We start from the raw sequence: 18,704 nt of genomic DNA on the forward strand, positions 1-18,704 counted from the left end.
TTGAAGATCCACCTCTAAAAAAAAAACGTCGCACATTCATCCTCTGCAGAGTGGGGCTATTTCCCCTCTGTTAACAGAATATAAGATCGTTTAGGAGGTCCAGGGCACTAGCAGAAGGAAAGGATTCTTTTCAGCAATTTCTCAGTCCTGTTAACAATGTCAAAGAGAAAGTCTCAGTTTAGTGCCAGTTGTTAACTACTCTACCACCTGCTAATCCATCCTGCTAACAGGGCAGACTGGGAGTCAGACATTAGCTAGCCAGAATTTAGTAACCCTGTTTTGCTTTGAGTATATTTATTTTGGGGATACTTTGCATTTGTATGTTTTCAATTACAGATGTGATTTAACATTTCCTTATAAGTAACTTACTTAGGTTACAAAAAATGATTTGATTTAGAGAAAAATATTAAGTAAATGATGTGTTGTGAATTATGAAGATCAAGGTTAGGAAACCCTCACTCACTTTACCTTTAAAAAAAAAATCTAATAGCACCATTGTAGCTAATGGTACATGAACAGCCAGCTTCATTTAAAAAAAAAAAAATTCTTTCTCTCTTTATTCATTTGGCTGTGTCGGGTCTTAGCTGAGGCATTCAGGATCTTTAGCTGTGACGTGGACTCCTAGTTGTGGCATGTGGAATCTGGTTGCCTGACCTGGGATTGAACCCAGGCCCCCTGCGCTGGGAGCAAGGAGTCTTAGCCACTGGACCACCTGGGAAGTCCCTCAGCCTTATCTTTATACGAAGCCCTGAAGACCCTCAGCATAGGACCAATGGAGCTCTCAGGGGAAGAGGCATTTAACCTTTTTGAGGCATCACAAACGAGGCCGCAATGTAAACCATGGAACAGGTGCCATTTCCCACATGTGTTTCTAGAGTGGCATTGACAGGTCAAAAGAGAGTGCACATTTGTCATTTTGATTGGCATGACCACATTGCCCTCCAAAAAGCTTGTGCCAATTCATCCTCCCTGGCATGGTGCCTGTTCCCTACACTGTCTGGCTTCATTGGTTTTTGATGTGGCTTAGGGAGAAGCCACTTATCTTGGGTCCAGACACTTTGATTTCTGTCCTGGTGGTATATTACGATGACTCTACACAGTCCAGGAGATTTGGGTTTGAACCCCAACTCAGCCACTAACTGCTGTGTGACTCATTCAAGTTATTGGCCTAACTGAGACTCAGTGTTTACATCTGTCAAATGGAAATAATGTCTTCAGTTGAGTCTCAGCTTCCTTTAAAGTCAAGTCCCAAAGTATAAAGGCAAAATTTATTATTTCTGCCCTAATTTGTTGAGCCCATACGCGATATAATTTCATCCTAATTTATAGGGTCATTGTGAGAATGTAAAGAACGGCTGTTACCAGAGAACCTGGCACATCGTCGATGCTTGATGATAATGGTATTATTTCACAAGATTGCAAAACTATCTTTCTAAGGCTTGGTTTCTGAACCAGCAGCTGACATGTGGCTGCCAGAGAGATGCTAAAGGGCACGAATATGTTTTGGAACTATTGCAAGGGCTCCAGATATGGGGGTTAAACTTTACTGGGGCTCCAGAAGCCTCACCAGGCACCCCCTGCTGGAAACTTTCTTGACTTCTGTCCTTTGTGTTTCAGTGCTGTGTTAGCTCACTGGGAGACCATCTTCTCCCAACCATTGCTGGTGAATGAACAAGAGCTGAGCTCTCAGCCAACTGGGGAGATGGGCCAATGGGAGAGACCCCACTCCTGCCCATATTAGGTCAGTGGTATACAAGGGGAGGGTACAGTGAACTGTCTCTTAGTGACAGGAAAATCCCCGGCCCTCTCTCTTAAAAAAAAAAAAATATATATATATATATATATATATGTATATATGTGTGTGTATATATATATATATTTGGCCATGCCAGGTCTTAGTTGAGGCACATGGAATCTTGAGGTGCAGCATGTAAACTCTTAGTTGCAGCATGTGGGATCTAGTTCCTTGCATGAGGAACTCAGGCCCCCTGCATTGGAAGCATGGAATCTTAGCCACTGGACTACCAGGGAAGTCCTCCCAGCCCTCTCTGAACTCTTGTCTCCTATTGAACTAGAAAATGAGGACTTTGGATTGGTTGATTCTTTAGAAAAGGCACTAGGTTTGGTGTCCCAAGGCTTGGGTGCACAGACTGTCTTTAATATTAATCTAGTGTGTAATCACTGGGACTCAGTGTTCTCATCTGTAAAATGGGAATACAAATTAAACCACTGAACCATTATAAATTGAGTCCTTCCTCTCACGGAGCTTGCTTTGTAATGGGGGAGAAACAGATAAGAAAAAAAATGCATACATAAAGTGTGAGGAGGTCGTGAAAACCATGAAGGAGAATGAACTAGGGTAGAGGGAAGGAAGGTGGCTGGGGTGGTCAGAGAAGACCTTTGTGTCCAGGTGACATTTGAGTGAGACCTGCAGGGGGTGAGTGAGTGTATGCATACTTGGGAAGGGCATTTCGGGTAGAAAGAATAGCAAGTACAGAAGTCCTGGAGTGGAAGCTAGCCCGGCATGTTTGAGGGACAGGAAGGAGAAGTAGGTGAGGTATGAGGAGGGCACAGGCCAGACCTGAGTGGGCCTCATCTCTGGCTTTTACGTCAGTGATGTGAGAAGCCACTGGGAGGTCTTGAGCAGGGGAGAGACATGATCTGACCTATATCTCAGGACTGTCATTACCTATTGTGGATGGTGACTGCAGCCATGAAATTAAAAGACGCGTGCTCCTTGGAAGAAAAACTATGACAAACCTAGACAGCATATTAAAAAGCAGAGACATCACTTTGCCAGCAAAAGTCTGTCTCATCAAAGCTGTGGTTTTTCCAGGAGTCGTGTACGAATGTGAGAGTTGGACCATAAAGAAGGCTCAGCATCAAAGAATTGCTGCATTTGAACTGTGGTGTTAGAGAAGACTCTTGAGAGTCCCTTGTACTACAAGGAGATCAAACCAGTCAATCCTACAAAATCAATCCTGAATATTCATTGGAAGGACTGATGCTGAAACTTGAATTGTTTGGCCACCTGATGTGAAGAGCTGACTCACTGGAAAAGACCCTGATGCTAGGAAAGACTGAGGGCAGGAGGAGAAGGGGACGCCAGAGGATGAGATGGTTGGATGGCATCACCAATTCAATGGTCATGAGTTTAAGCAAGCTCCAGGAGATGGTAAAGAACAGGGAAGCTTGGCGTGCTACAGTCCATGGAATTGCAAAGAGTCAGACACAACTGAGCTACTGAACAACAATGTAACAAGTAACCCAAAATATAGTCTTTTCAAGCATCAGTAATCATATATTCTCTCTCAGTTTCTTTGTGGGTCAACAATTTGGGAGCAACTTGGCTGAGCAGTTCAATTCTGATCTCTTGTAAGGTTGCAAGAAGATATTGGTCAGGGCTGCATTCGCCTGAAGGCTTGCCTGTGGTCGGAGGGTCCATCTCTTATATGACCCACTCCCATGACTGGCAAGTTGGGGTTGGCTGTTGGTGGCTCAGCTCCTCTCCACAGGCTGGCTTGGCTGTCTTCACAGCATTGTGGCTTGCTTTCCTCAGAGAGAATGATTCAAGAGGCCTAGACAGAAGCTGCAGCATCTTTTATGACTTAGCTTCAGAACTCATTCACTGTCCCCTCTACCATTTTTATTGGTCCATGGGCCAACCCTATTCCATGAGACTGCACAGGCCATAAATACAAGGAGGTGAGGATCTCCGTAGGCCACCTTGAGACTGACTACCACAAGGTTTTGGTTTTGTTTTAATTAACATATGGTAAAAATTTTTTTTTTTTTGGTTTATAGTTCTATGAATTTTAACACGTGCACATTTGCGTAACCACCACCACAAACAGGATACAGAACAGTTCCATCACCTCTCAAAAAGCCCTCCAGTTTCCGTTTGTAGTGAGATACTCTCCCCACTCTTAACCTGCGGTAACCACTGATCTATCGCCATTGTTTTGACTTTGAGAATGTCACAAATGCCGTCATGCAGTACAACCTCTGAAACTGGCTTCTTTCGCCCACAATAATGTCCCTGAGAGTCATCTAGGATTACAGGTTGTTGTTTAGTTAATAAGCCATGTCCAACTCTCTTGCAACCCTGTAGACCATGGTCAGCTAGGGTCCTCTGTCTGTGGAATTTCCCAGGCAAAAATATTGGAGTGGGTTGCCATTTCCTTCTCTTGGGGGTCTTCCCATCCCAAGGACTGAACCTGTGTCTCCTGCGTTAGCAGGCAGATTCTTTATCACTGAACCAGCCGGGAAGCCTATTTGCATCAAATAGCTCGTTGCTTTGCATTGCTGAGCTTTGTGAGGATATACCACAGTTTCTTTACTGATTTATCCGAGGAAGGGTGATTTCCAGTTGGGGAGTGGATTATAAATGAAGTGCTGTAAACATTCCTGCACCGTACTCCTTCTCCCATCCTTCCGCTATGCTGACCTTTTGATACTGCACCACAGGTCTCATGGACCATGCTTATTTTTTTCTGTTGTTCAGATTACGTAATTTCTATTGATCTGTCCTCAAGTTCACAGATTGTGCTATCTCCATTCTACTGTTTAGCCTATCCACTGAGCTTTTTTTAAAAAAAGATTGATTCAATTAACTAATTTTATTTTTGGCTGTGGTTGGTCTTTATTTCTGCATGTGGGCTTTCTATAGTTGCATAGAGTGTTGGCTACTCTGACTTCTCTTGCTGTGGAGCTCAGGCACTAGGCTGGCAGGCCTCAGTAGTTGCAGCTTAAGGGCTCAGTAGTTGCAGCTCCCTAGCTTTAGAGCCGTGGGGTCGCTGAGGTGAACACGACTGAGCGAATTCACTTTTACTTTCACTTTTCACTTTCACGCATTGGAGAAGGAAATGGCAACCCACTCCAGTGTTCTTGCCTGGAGAATCCCAGGGACGGGGGAGCCTGGTGGGCTGCCATCTATGGGGTCACACAGAGTCGGACATGACTGAAGCAACTTAGCAGCAGCAACAGCAGCTTTAGAGCACAGGCTCAAAAACTGTGGCTCACGAACTTAGTTGCTCCGCAGCATGTGGGATCCTCCCAGACTAGGGATCAAACCCATGTTCCCTGCATTGGCAGGTGGATTCTTAACCACTGGATCACCAGGTAAGCCCTCCATTGAGTTTTTAATATCAGTTATTGTATGTTCCACTTCTAAAATTTCCATTTGAGATATTCTATTATGAAAAGTTAAAGAAAGCTAAAATCTTTATCCTTACTCCATGGAATATTTTTTTAAATTGTGGTATAGCATACATTAGATTTACCACTTTAACCAAGTTTAACTATACAGTTCAGGGCATTATGTATACTTGCATTGTTGTATAACTGTCACCACTCACCCATCACCAGAACTTTTTCTTCTTTCTGAATTAAAACTCCATACCCATTAAACATTAACTCCCCATTTTCTCCTTGGGGTATTTTTGTAACAGCTGCTTAAAGGTCTTTAGATCATTCCAGCGTCTTGCTGTCGGCATCTTTTCATCGACTTTCCCATGCTAGTAGACATTTTCTACTTCTTTGTATTGCAGGTAGTTTGTCCTGGACGTTTTGATTATTATGTTCAGTTCAGTTCAGTTGCTCAGTCATGTCTGACTCTTTGCGACCTCATGAATCGCAGCACACCAGGCCTCCCTGTCCTATGTTAATAGCCTTTAATCTCACTTAAATCGCATGGAGAATATCGATAGTTATGTCTTAGCAGGCAACTGGCAAAGTGGGTTCAGCTCCTGCCTTCTGTGGGTTTTGGTTCCGATGTCAGTCCTGTTTTCAAACTCTCTTTGGTGCCGTGTGCATCTGCTCTATGTGTGGGCCACTTATGGGCTTTCAGAACTTGGGTCTCAAGCAGCCTCGCTCGTGATTCAGTTCTCAAAGTCTGTGCGGAGCTGTTTAAGTGAGATCCACTCATGTACAGCTAGTGGGTGAGACCAGAAGTTTACAGTTAACTTTATGGGGTCACTATTCCAAACTCCCACCTCCCTGCTCTCCCCCTGGGACTTTCTGGCTCCCTGGGGCTTTATTTACCCGACTCTGACACTCATTTCCCATGACTGCGCTCAAGTAGGGGACAAATCAGTAGTGGTTCACCCCACTCTGGACCACAGCTCCTCCAGTTAGAGAGGAAGTTTTCCTTCCTCATTGTTTGAGGCTCCCGGAGGCACCTGCCACCACCTGTGCCACCACGGATGGCCTGGGGAGGAGGACACACAAGAACGGCGGAAAGGATAAAAATAAGGATCTCCCTGAGCCCTCATCCTGGTCCTTCTGAGTGCATTGAGACAGCACAAGGAATACCAGAGGGAAAAAACAAAACACGTGGGGGCTTCCCTGGTGGTCCAGTTGCTGACTCTTGGAGCTCCTAATGCAGGGGACCTGGGTTCGAACCCTGGTCAGGGAACTAGATCTTACATGTCATAACTAAGACCTGGCACAGCCAAATAAATAAAAATAAAATTTAAAAAAGTACATACACTTCAGTTGAAAAAAAACATGTAAACTCACTGCCGGATTGGTGATCCTTGAATTGCTCTCTTCCGCGATCTGCCTTCTACTGCTGACTTCTCTAAACTCTCAAGAGCTGCTTGTTGTCCCTGTCCAACGTGTGGAGCTGCATTCAGCAGCAGAGGCAGGGTGGAGACTGTTTCTCCATCTTGCCAGAAGTGGAAGGACCACTTCAGGTTTTGCATCAGTCTCCCGGCTGTCAAATGGACAATGGACGGATGGGGGCCAGATTGGAAGCAAGGAGGCATGTGAGGATATCTGGGGAAGCTTCACAGAGAGAGAGAGGTGGCTGTTTTCAAAAGGGTAGGTTGGGAGCAGAGCATTTGGGGAAGAAGGATTGGCACGAGCAGTGTCTTGGGAGGTCAGAAGAGCAGACTGGGAAGTCTGGGGTGAGGATATAAGGCTGGGGCAGGATAAAGATTGGACACCTTGGAGAGAAGGCTGGGGACCAGGCTGGGACTGTGTGTTGGGAGGTGTGTGGTTTGATTTCTGATTTCTGTGGGTCAAAGAAAAAGACGTATGTCTTTCATACCAATGTTTTCCACTGGTGTGCAAGGAGGGGAATCCCCCACCCTCACACTTGGACAGGATGTGGGGATGCTCGTGGGAGATCGAGGCTATGGCAGGGAAAGGTGGCATCAGGGCTGAAAAGGCTCAGTTCCTGTGCAGAAAGAAGGGCATGGCTTTATAGCTTGGAAGGGGAATGCCATATTGCTGCAGTCTATCTTCAGTCAGATAATCTATAAGAGGAGCCAAGGGTATCTGCTTCTGTATCCCAGATAATAAACCTAACATTTCCCAAGGCTTTCTGTAAGTTAGCTGGGGGAGGTGTGAGAGGATGGGGGACCAGGTGTTTAGAGATAGGAGTGACAAAGAGCTTTTGCTATATCTTCTTTCGTATGTTTAAAAATTTTGAACCTTGGGTACTAGTTATCTGTTTGTGTGAATGAATGAACCCTGAAACTCAGCAGGTGAAAACAATAAGCATTTATCACCTCACCCAATTTCTAAGAGACAGGAATCTGGCATCAGCTTAACTGAGTGGTTCTGGCTCATGAAGTTATAGTCAAGAAATCATCCTTAGCTGTAGTTGTCTGAAGGCCTGATCAAGGCTGGAGAGTCTCCTTCCAAGATGGGGCATTCACATGGCTGCAGAAAGGAGGCCTCAGTTCCTCACTGACTGGTGGCAGGAGGCTTTAGTTATTCCCCATGTAGGTATTTCCATGAGGCTACTTTTTTTTTTTTTAATCAATTTCTATTGGAGTATAGTTGCTTTACAATGTTGCGTTAGTTTCTACTATACAGCAAAGTGAATCAGCCATCCATATACGTATATCCCCTCTTTTTCAGATTCCCTTCCCGTATAGTCACTACAGAGTACTGAGTAGAGTTCCCTGAGCTGTACAGTAGGTTCTCGTCAGTTACCATTTTATGCATGGTAGTGAACATATGTCAGTCCCGATTTCCCAATACATCCCTCCCCACTTTCCCCTCTTGGTGTCCATACTGTTGTTCTCTGTGTCTGTGTCTCTATTTCTGCTTTTCAAATAAGATCATCTGTACCATCTTTCTTCCCTGGTAGCTCAGATGGTGAAGAATCCGCCTGCAACATGGGAAACCTGGGTTCGATCTCTGGGTGGGGAAGATCCCCTGGAGAAGGGAATGGCAACCCAGTCCAGTATTCTTTCCTGGATAATCCCATGGACAGAGGGGCCTGGTGGGCTACAGTCCATGGGATTGCAAAGAGTCAGACATGACTGAGCGACTAAGCACAGCATATTTGTTAAATCAGCCACGAGCCCACTCAGATTCAAGGAAAGAAAACATAGATTCTCCCTCTCCATGGGAGAAATGTTAAGGAATCTGAAGCGATTTTTTAAAAAACTGCCATAATTAGTTTTATAATTTTAAAATCTATTTTAAATAAAGAATGGGTATAAAGCATTGAGTCTTCATTTCCTGAGACAATCAATTGAGACCACCTAGCCTCATGCTCATTCAGCTGCTACATCCCAGACTCTTAGGTCCTATATCTTTTTGAGCCCAAGCATCTCAGGGAAACTAAGATACCTTGGCTGTTACAACTTATAGTTCTTTTTTTCCTTTTCAGTATCTGGAACCAAGCCCTTTATGCAAATATTTATGTCTGGATTTATTTGTTCCCCATGCCTTGTTCCAAAAAGGATTTGAGGAAGCTTACCAGAATTCATACAACATAATCATATGATTAAAATATATAAATAGATCAAGAAACCAAGGTAAAGGGAAGGAAAGGTTGAAACAGTAAGTTGAGATCAGAGGGGAAGTTAGTTCTTGACAATACATGCTGTAGTCTTAAGTAAATATTTGGCATTGCAGGGCTGGAAAGGATTATATATGCTATCTGATCCCAGTCAGCTCTTGCAATCTCTTTCCAGCACCTGCACTAAACGTTAGTGTGCACGCCTCCAGTGATGGGGAACTCACTACATTGCAAGGAAACTACAACTATCAGAAACTGTAGACTCAGGAGCCACAAACTCACATGCTTCCAAAGGCCAGGAAGTCGAAGAAAATGAATGGGATTTCCCTGGCAATACAGTGGGTAAGACTCTGTGCTTCCAGTACAGAGGGTACAGGTTCGATCCCTGGTCGGGGAACTAAGATCCCACGTGTCATGCGGCACAGCCAAAGAAAGTTTTCTAAAAATGAGGTAGGTCTGCAAGGGACCAGGGAGCCAATGGCAAAGTGGAATGCACACATTCTGTTTAACAGGGGCTGTTGGTACTGCCCCCAGCCTATTATTGCCATGTGGGAACCCAGACAGTGTGGCCGAGTCTTAGGAATCTTTTTTTTTTTTTTTGGCCACAAGCCTCATGACTTGTGGGATGTTAGTTCCCGGACCAGGGATGGAACCCAGGGCCTTGGCCGTGAGAGAGAGTCCTAACCACTGGACCACCAGGGAATTCCTTGGATATTTCAAGAGAAGCTGAAAATTCCAATTGATAGGAGAAATCTGCTAGTTTTTAAATGTTAGCAATTGATTCTCTAGTTTTCTAAATTTTTATTTGTACAAATAAAATAAAAGTCTTCACTGCTGTGAAGACTTTGCAGTTGCGGAAAGCAGGGCCACTCCCTAGATGTGGTGTGCGGGCTTCTCGTTGCAGTGGCCTCCCTTGTTGCAGAGCATGGACTCTGCATGTGGGCAGAGGGCATGTGGGCTTCAGTAGTGGCGGCACATGGGCTCAGCAGCTGTGGCTTCACGGCTCTAGAGCACAGGTTCAGTAACTGAGGCGCACGACCTTAGTGGCTCCACAGCACGTGGGATCTTCCCAGATCAAGGATCCAATCCATGTCGCCTGTATTGCCAGGCGGACTCTTTGCCACTGAGCCACCAGGGAAGCCCTCTCTGTTTTTAAAATATGTAGCAGACCAGATAAAACACAACTGTAGTCAGGTGCTTCCCCAGTCCACCAGTTTGTGGGCCCAGAGACACCAAAGTCATGGGCTTTGAAACTGGATTAGAACAGACTCACTCTGACTCTGCCTCTTACTGGGTAACGATTTGAAATCTTAGTTCTCATCTGTGAAATGGAGATCATAATAGTTTCTACCTCCTAAAGATGTAGATATGGGAAAAGATAGGCTGTAAAGTATTTACAACAGTGCCCGGCATAAGGAAACACCAAATAAATAAATAAATAATTTATAGTAAGTAAGTGAAAGTCACTCAGTGGTGTCCGACTCTTTGCAACCCCATGGACTATACAGTCCATGGAATTCTCCAGGCCAGAACACTGGAGTGGGTAACCTTTCCCTTCTCTCCAGGGGATCTTCCCAACCTAGGGATAAACAAAAAATAGAAACAAATATTTTAAAATGAATACGCAGAGCTAAATAAATGCAATAAATAAATAAATTGTTATGAAGGCCTCTCTTGGGCTTCTATAAACTGTTCCTAGCTCTGCCTGTGAAGGTAATTTTTGATAAGGATGGTTAAGGTATGTTCCAAGGTTTTAAAGGAGGTGTGTGTGCATGCTAAGTTGCTTCAGTTGTGTCTGACTCTTTGCTACACTGTGGACTGTAGCCCACCAGTTTCCTCTTTCATGGGATCCTCCAGGCAGGAATATTGGAGTTGGCTGCCATTCCCTCCTCCAGAGGATCTTCCTGACCCAGGAATCAAACCTGCTATCTCTTATGCCTCCTGCATTGGTAGGCGGGTTCTTTACCACTAGCGCCACCTAGGAGGCCCTTTAAAGGGGGACTTTGGTTTTAATTGTTAGAAGTGCAGTTCACCTTTTCCTCTTCTTAAGTGTCAGCACGTATGGTAAAGAATCTGCCTGCAATACAGGAGACCCAGGTTCGATTCCTGGATTGGGAAGATCCCCTGCAGAAGACAGTGGCTACCCACTCCAGTATTCTTGCCTAGAGAAGTCAATGGACAGAAGAGCCCGGTGGGCTACAGTCCATGGGTCTCAAAGAATTGGACACAACTGAATGACTAGCACTTACTTACTTACTTGGTTTTAATTGTTAGAAGTACAGTTCACATTCTCCTCTTAGGTGCCAGCACATATAACGTTTCCCTTTGTGCAAGACTGAGACAAAACTGAGCTGAAAGAGGAAGCTTGCAGGATCCTATTTTGGAGTGGAATGGGGGTGGGTGAGGGGTGATGAAGAGAGGTCTGTCATGTATGCGAAGAAAGAGGGATCCAGGGGAGAGGGAATTCCAGGGGGGAAGGACCTCTGCAAAAAAGGCACAGAGAGGCCTGTGGGCTCATGGGGACAGGCCAGAGAAATGTGGGAAATATGGCCAACAGTGAGATTGTCAGAGCCCCCAAGCTCTGTCCCTGAGAGAAGGGGAGCCTCTGGAGAGTCAGAGACAGGCCAGGCAGATCTGCAGGGGTAGGGACTGAGTAACCGAGCCTCATCACTTTGCAGGCAGTAATGGGCTGAGTGGGCCTCCCCAGGCTTCATCTCAAATCACTATGAGTTTGTGTCTGTTCTCCACAAGTCTGGAAGCCTCAGGGGAGGGGAAAAATAGGCTATTTTTTAGTCTGGAGACACATCCAGTATTTGCAGAAAACTTGAGAGAAGTACAGGGATGATGAGCTAGGGCCACCTGACTGTAGGGAGAGGAAAGAGTGTGGGCTCTGGGTTCATGGGACAAAAACATAACCTTGGCCAGTTTTCCCACCTATAAGGTGAGGATGATAAAAGTGCCTTCAGAATAGGTGATTGTAAGGATTGAATACTTGACTTACTGTAAATGCTCCATAAATATCCTTTCCGCTCTCCCGTGGGCTTCCCCTTGGTCTTCTTACCCTCAGCCTTGTACCCTTGTACCTGTGGATTATCTGTCTCCGTTCTTAACCCAAGTGCTTCCTATCTTTTTACCCCCGATCCCACTTTCCTACTGGTCAGGAGTGTGCCTTTGAATTTCTTTACTTCTGATTCTCCTTGGAAATAGCCAGAAGAACACATGTAGCTGATAAATGCCAGAGTTGGGTCTTGCATCCGGGTCTGAATTCTCAGTTCATGGGCTTTGATATCACACCATGCTCCTTGCGCCTGTGTTCCTCACTCAGTGGCTTTGAGCAATCAAGCATCTTGTCCAAGGCCTCACAGCCGTCAGTGGCAGGGCTGAGACCCAAACCCAGATCTGTCTGCCTCCAAACCTGGAGACTCCCCCTTACCTGCATCTCCTGTAAGCCATTAAGTAATGGAGCATCTCACTTCAGTGTTTCTGTTTTAAAATAAAAATAATTAATTTATTTGGCTGCACCAGGTCTTAGCTGCAGCACGCAGGATCTGCGATCTTTGTTGTGGCATGCGGGATCTTTAGGTGTGGCATGCAGGATCTACTTTCCTGACCAGGGATTGAACCCAGGTCCCTGCATTGGGAGTCAGAGTCTTAGCCACTGGACCACAAGGAAAGTCCCATACTATAGCATTTCATTAGTAACTCTCCCATAGGAATTATGTGAGGTCATCCAGCAGGAGTCACACCCAGGTTGTAGGAGAAGAAACTGAAGCTCAGAGAAGGAAAGCAACTTATTCAAGGTCACACAGAATTGGTAGAGCCAAGATTCCCCATGCTTCTACAGTCCCAGCTTAGTGAAATGCTATGTCTTAGTCATCCTTAGGTGTCCTGTTGTTCCTAAAGTGATGCCCTGCCCACGGTCGCTTCAGTAAGTGTTTTCTGATGGGTTGGCCATTGCTATGTTGGATGCTATCTTTGTGCAGAGCCTGAGTTTTGCTGTTTCCAAGGCATCAGAGATGTCCTTGCTGCTCAGGGACAGGAAAGGGAAATGATGGACCTTCATCACCCTATAGGTAGTGGTCACCCCAGGAATTGTAATCACCAGAATCAGAATGGTGGTTTGCCAATGATATCCTTCATCAAAACCGCAACTGATACTTAGTTCGTTCATTTTTTAAGTGTTTTTTTTAGAGCCGGATTCTAGGTTCACAGCAAAGTTGTCTCCTGTCCCCCACATGCATAACTGAACTGCCCCCATTATCACCATCCTTCATCAGAGTGGTGCTTTTGTTACAACTGATGAACCTACTTTGACCCATCATTATCACTGAAAGTCCATAGTTTATGGTAGTATTCGCTTTTGTACATTCTATGGTTTTGAACAATCTATAATGACATATGTGTGTTTGCATGCTAAATCACTTCAGTTGTGTCCAACTCTTTGCGAGCCTATGGATGGTAGCCAGCCAGGATCCTCTGTCCTTGGGATTTCCCTTGTCCAGGGGATCCTCCTGACCCAGGGATCAGACCCAAGTCTCTTACATCTTCTGCATTGACAAGTGGGTTCTTTACCACTAGTGCCACCTGGCAACTCCATAATGACATATATCCAGCATTATAGTATCATGTAGAGTTATTTTCACTGCTTTAAAAATACTCCATGCTCTACATTTTCATCCCTCTCCGCTAACCTCTGGCAGCCATTGATCTTTTAACTGTCTCCACACTTTTTCAACCAGACAATTCTAAAGGAGATCATCCCTGGGTGTTCTTTGGAAGGAATGGTGCTAAAGCTGAAACTGCAATACTTTGGCCACCTCATGCAAAGAGTTGACTCATTGGAAAAGACTCTGATGCTGGAAAGGATTGAGGGCAGGAGGAGAAGAGGATGACAGAGGATGAGATGGCTGGATGGCATTACCGACTCAATGGACGTGAGTCTGAGTGAACTCCGGGAGTTGGTGATGGACAGGGAGGCCTGGCGTGCTGCGATTAATGGGGTCGCAAAGAGTCGGACACGACTGAGTGACTGAACTGAACTGAACTGAACACTTTTTCAGAATGTCACATAGTTGCAATCATACATTGTGTAGCCTTTTCAGATTGACTTCTTTCCCCTAGTAGTACACATTTAAGTTTTTTCATGGCTTTTCATGGCTTGATAGCTCACTTCTTTTAGCAATGAATAATAATATTCTATTATCTGGATATTCCAGTTTATTTATCCATTCACCTACTGAATGACATCTTCAGTGTGGCTTCTGAGTTTAGTAATTATTAATAAAGATGCTATAAATATCTGTATGTGGGTTTTTGTGTGGACAGTTTTTTTGCCTCCTTTGGATAAATACCAAGGAGCATACTTGCTGGATTGTATGTTAAAAGTATGTTTAGTTTTGTAAAAAAAACAACCAAAACTGCCAAACTGTCTTCTAAAGTGGCTGTACCATTCATTTTGCATTCCTGTAAACATAAGCGTGCATACTCAGTCGTGTCAGACTCTCTGCGACCCTATGGACTGTTGCCCACTAGTCTCCTAAGATTTTCCAGGCAAGAATACTGGAGTGAGTTGCCAATTCCTCCTCCAGGCGACCTTCCTGATCCAGGGATTGAACCTGCCTCTCCTGCACTGGCAAGCAGATTCTTTAACGTTGACCACCCGGGAAGCCCCATTCTGCTTTCCCACCAGCAGTGAATGAAAGCTCCCACTGCTTCACGTTTTCACCAGCATTTGGTGTTGTCACTTTTCTGGATGTTGGCCATTCTAAGTGTGTAATGGTAGCTACTTATTATTCACAATAAATATAGTTCTGCTTACTACATAAAATTAAGAAAATACAAAAAGTGTTAAGAAGAAAATAAGAATAAACTATAATGCCAATACCCAAAGGTAATGACCATTGTAAATATTTGATGGATATACCTCCAGTTTTTTCTGCACGCATGCACGTGCGCACACACACACACACACACAGACATGCACATCTTTCTTCTTAAACCAAATGTGTGGTCAGATACAGTAGCTTACCTGTAGCAGAGATTGTTGGTAATCTACTCAGCACACACACCCTTCTTTCTTGTTCACAGAACTTCAGAAATTTTAATATTTATTTGTTTATTTTTATTTTGACTGCACCAGATCTTAGTTGCAGCATGAGGGATCTAGTTCCCTGACCAGGGATTGAACCTGGACACCCTGCATTACAAGTGCAGAGTCTAAGCCACTGGACAACCAGGGAAGTCCCTCAATTTTGTTTTTAGGTGGTAATGGAGTTGCCTTAATTTTAGAGAATTCAGCCTGTCCAGGGAAAGGACTCATGACTGATGCAGGCCACTCATGTTCATCTTATCCTCTCTCTATTAATAGATTGTACTGTTGCACTGTCCAATTTGGTTACCATTGCCCATATGTGGCTTTTAAAATTCAACTAATTAAAATGAAATAATATTTAACATATATGACTGTGGCTTCAATATTGGACAGCATGGACACCGAACATCGCTAGAGGTGTGCATATGGCCCACTTCTGGCCAGGAAACATGAGTGGTGAGTTTGCTGCCTCACTTTGCATGGATGGAAAGACAGCATCATTGGGATGAAGCCTCTGTCCCTGCGTCTTCCCACCTAAGATGCTGCTGTGAGCATCTGATGCCTGGAGCTGCCACCTTGCCACAAAGTGACAAGTTCAAGGACAAGAAAATAACCTGTGTGGTATGGAGGTAGAATAGGATGAAAAGAGCTAAAAGCCACTTTTCTTTTTTTAAAAAACTTGTGGTTTAAATATACATAATATTTGCCCTCTTATTATTATTTCCTGCTAGCTCAGACAGTAAAGAATCTGCCTGCAGTGTGGAAGACCTGGGTTCGATCCCTGGGTTGGGAAGATCCCCTGGAGAAGGAAATGGCAATCCATTCCAGTACTCTTGCCTGGAGAATTCTATGGATGGAGAAGCCTGGCAAGCACAAAGTCCGACACGATTGAGCGATTAACACACACATGTACCGTCTTAGCCATTTTAAGTATCCAGTTCAGTGTTAAGTACATTCTGGTCACTGCGCAGCCAGTCTCCAGGATGCTTCATCTTTGGAAAATGAAACTCTGTGCCCATTAAACAACAACCCCCATCCCCCCACCAGCCCCTGACAACCACCATTCTGTGGTTTTAGACTACTTTATGTACCTCATGTGGGAGAAGGAAATGGCAACCCACTCCACTATTCTTGCCTGGAGAATTCCATGGACAGAGGATCCTGGTGGGCTGCTGTCCATGGGGTCGCACAGAGTTGGACACGACTGAGGTGACTTAGCATGTGTGCATGCATTGGAGAACGAAATGGCAACCCATTCCAGTATCCTTGCCTGGAGAATCCCAGGGAGAGAGGAGCCTGGTGGGCTGCTGTCTATGGGGTCCCACAGAGTCGGACACAACTGAAGCGACTTAGCAGCAGCAGCAGCAGCAGCATGTACCTCATGTAAGTGAAATCATATAGTACTTATCTTTTTGTGACTGACTTCACTTAGCATAATGTCCTCAAGCTTCATCCATGTTATAGCACGTATCAGAATTTCCTTCCTAAATTCTTCCTAAATTCTGAATAGTATTCCATTGTACGTTTATACTCCATTTTATTTATCCATTCATCCATCCATAGACACCTGGGTTGCTTCTACCTTTTAGCTATCATGAACAATGCTGCCAAGAACATGGAGTGTACAAATACTTCTTTGGGATCCTGCTTTCAGTTCTTTTGGGTGAATATCTAGAAGTGAAATTGCTGGAGTGTATGTTAATTCTATTTTTAGTTTTTTGAGGAAATCAATGCTGAGTTCCACAGCAGCTGCACCATTTTACATTTCCACCAACACAGCATAAGGATCCAATTTCTCTACGTCTTCTCCGACACTTGTTATAGCTCTTAATTTACGATTTGATTTGTATTTCACTAGAAGAAGCACAAGCTGGAATCAAGATTGCTGGGAGAAATATCAATAACCTCAGATATGCAGATGACACCACCCTTATGGCAGAAAGTGAAGAGGATCTAAAAAGCCTCTTGATGAAAGTGAAAGAGGAGAGTGAAAAAGTTGGCTTAAAGCTCAACATTCAGAAAACGAAGATCATGGCATCTGGCCCTATCACTTCATGGGAAATAGGTGGGGAAACAGTGGAAACAGTGTCAGACTTTATTTTGGGGGGCTCCAAAATCACTGCAGATGGTGATTGCAGTCATGAAATTAAAAGACGCTTACTCCTTGGAAGAAAAGTTATGACCAACCTAGATAGCATATTCAAAAGCAGAGACATTACTTTGCTGACTAAGGTCCGTCTAGTCAAGACTATGGTTTTTCCAGTGGTCATGTATGGATGTGAAGAAGGCTGAGCGCCGAAGAATTAATGCTTTTGAACTGTGGTGTTGGAGAAGACTCTTGAGAGTCCCTTGGACTGCAAGGAGATCCAACCAGTCCATCCTAAAGGAGATCAGTCCTGGGATTTCTTTGGAAGGACTGATGTTGAAGCTGAAACTCTAATACTTTGGCCACCTCATGCAAAGAGCTGACTCATTGGAAAAGACCCTGATGCTGGGAGGGATTGGGGGCAGGAGGAGAAGGGGACGACAGAGGATGAGATGGCTGGATGGCATCACTGACTCGATGGACGTGAGTCTGAGTGAACTCCAGGAGTTGGTGATGGACAGGGAGTCCTGGCGTGCTGCGATTCATGGGGTTGCAAAGAATCGGACATGACTGAGCAACTGAACTGAACAGAACTGAACAGAACTGAACAGAACTGAACTGAACTGAATGATTGATTTTAAGCATCTTTTGAGCATCTTTTCACGTGTCTGGTGATCATTTGTATACCTTTTTTGAGGAAATGTCAAGCCTTTGCCTAGTTTTTAATTGACTCATTTGTTTTTTATTGTCGAGTTGTAGGGATTCTTTACATGTTCTGAACATTAACCCCTTATCAGTCATATGACTTGCAACTATTTTCTGGAGGTTTTCTTTTTCATTCTGTTGATTGCCGAAGAGGCTGTTTCTTGATGACCACCATGGGACATTAAAAGCTTTCCTGATGGATAGACATATCCTACTCTCCCCCTCATTATATTTTCTGGAGCATTCCTACGTATCATTTGATGCTCTTCAAAAAATATTTTCAATGGCAACTTTACATTCCCTGTTACTGACATATCAATAACTTAGTTTATCTATCCATTCCCCTGATGTTGGCATAATAAGTGAGTGAAGTGAAGTGAACATTGGACATAATAAGTGTAAATGAAGCTGGGATTAACATGCTGGTGTCTAAATCTTTAGGAGCATCTTCCATTATTTTCTTGTAATTGATTCCTAGAAGTGGTATGGGCTGACTCAAATGGTTCTTAGTCATCTTGTTAATTTGCCTTACAATTTGTGCCAATTTCATCCCATCTGCAGTGGGGTGAAAGTTCTCTTCATTCCTGCCAACGCCAAGTATTATGCGTTAAAATCTGCTCATTTAAAGGTGAGTGGAGATAATATTTGCTTTTAAATGCCTGTGTTGTGCCAGAGGATGAGAAACAAGACAAGACCCTGTCATGGGACATCGATTCTAGTTCTGATTCTGTCATCAGGCTTCCACAATGACCTTCTGGCTCTGAGATTTTAAACATCATCAGTTTTTCTGCATCTTCTACCGTTTATGGTGACTGATAGTTGGAAAAGCAGTTTCCCTCCCATGCTCTGGGTGAATTCTCACAGCAACCTTGCAGGAGGCGTGTAGAGAAAGAAGGTCCAGAAGGTGAACAAACTTGCCCAAGGTCATACAGCCAGTTAAGTGCCTGAGGAGGAAGCATTACTGGCAAACTTCTGTCTGGCTTTCTTCAGAAAACATCAAGATGTGAATTTAGAAGACATTAGCTTGATTCCCAGCCCTTAGAGCCTCTTTCAGATCCCAG

At 44.3% G+C, this 18,704-nt stretch overlaps 1 protein-coding gene across 2 annotated transcripts in view; it reads left to right on the forward strand.

Moving 5' to 3' along the window:
- The first annotated feature begins 4,781 nt into the window (after positions 1-4,781).
- KIF3B (kinesin family member 3B) overlaps positions 4,782-18,704 on the forward strand; it is a 58,778-nt gene continuing 44,855 nt past the window's right edge. The window contains exon 1 of one of the 2 annotated variants that reach the window (XM_060397693.1): positions 4,782-5,121. The gene's annotated coding sequence lies outside the window, so the exon portion shown is untranslated. The remainder of the gene's footprint in view (positions 5,122-18,704) is intronic. The other variant, XR_009596101.1, reaches the window with a different exon arrangement.

The sequence above is a fragment of the Ovis aries genome, chromosome 13, assembly GCF_016772045.2.
Source record: "Ovis aries strain OAR_USU_Benz2616 breed Rambouillet chromosome 13, ARS-UI_Ramb_v3.0, whole genome shotgun sequence".
Taxonomy (NCBI): Eukaryota; Metazoa; Chordata; class Mammalia; order Artiodactyla; family Bovidae; genus Ovis; species Ovis aries.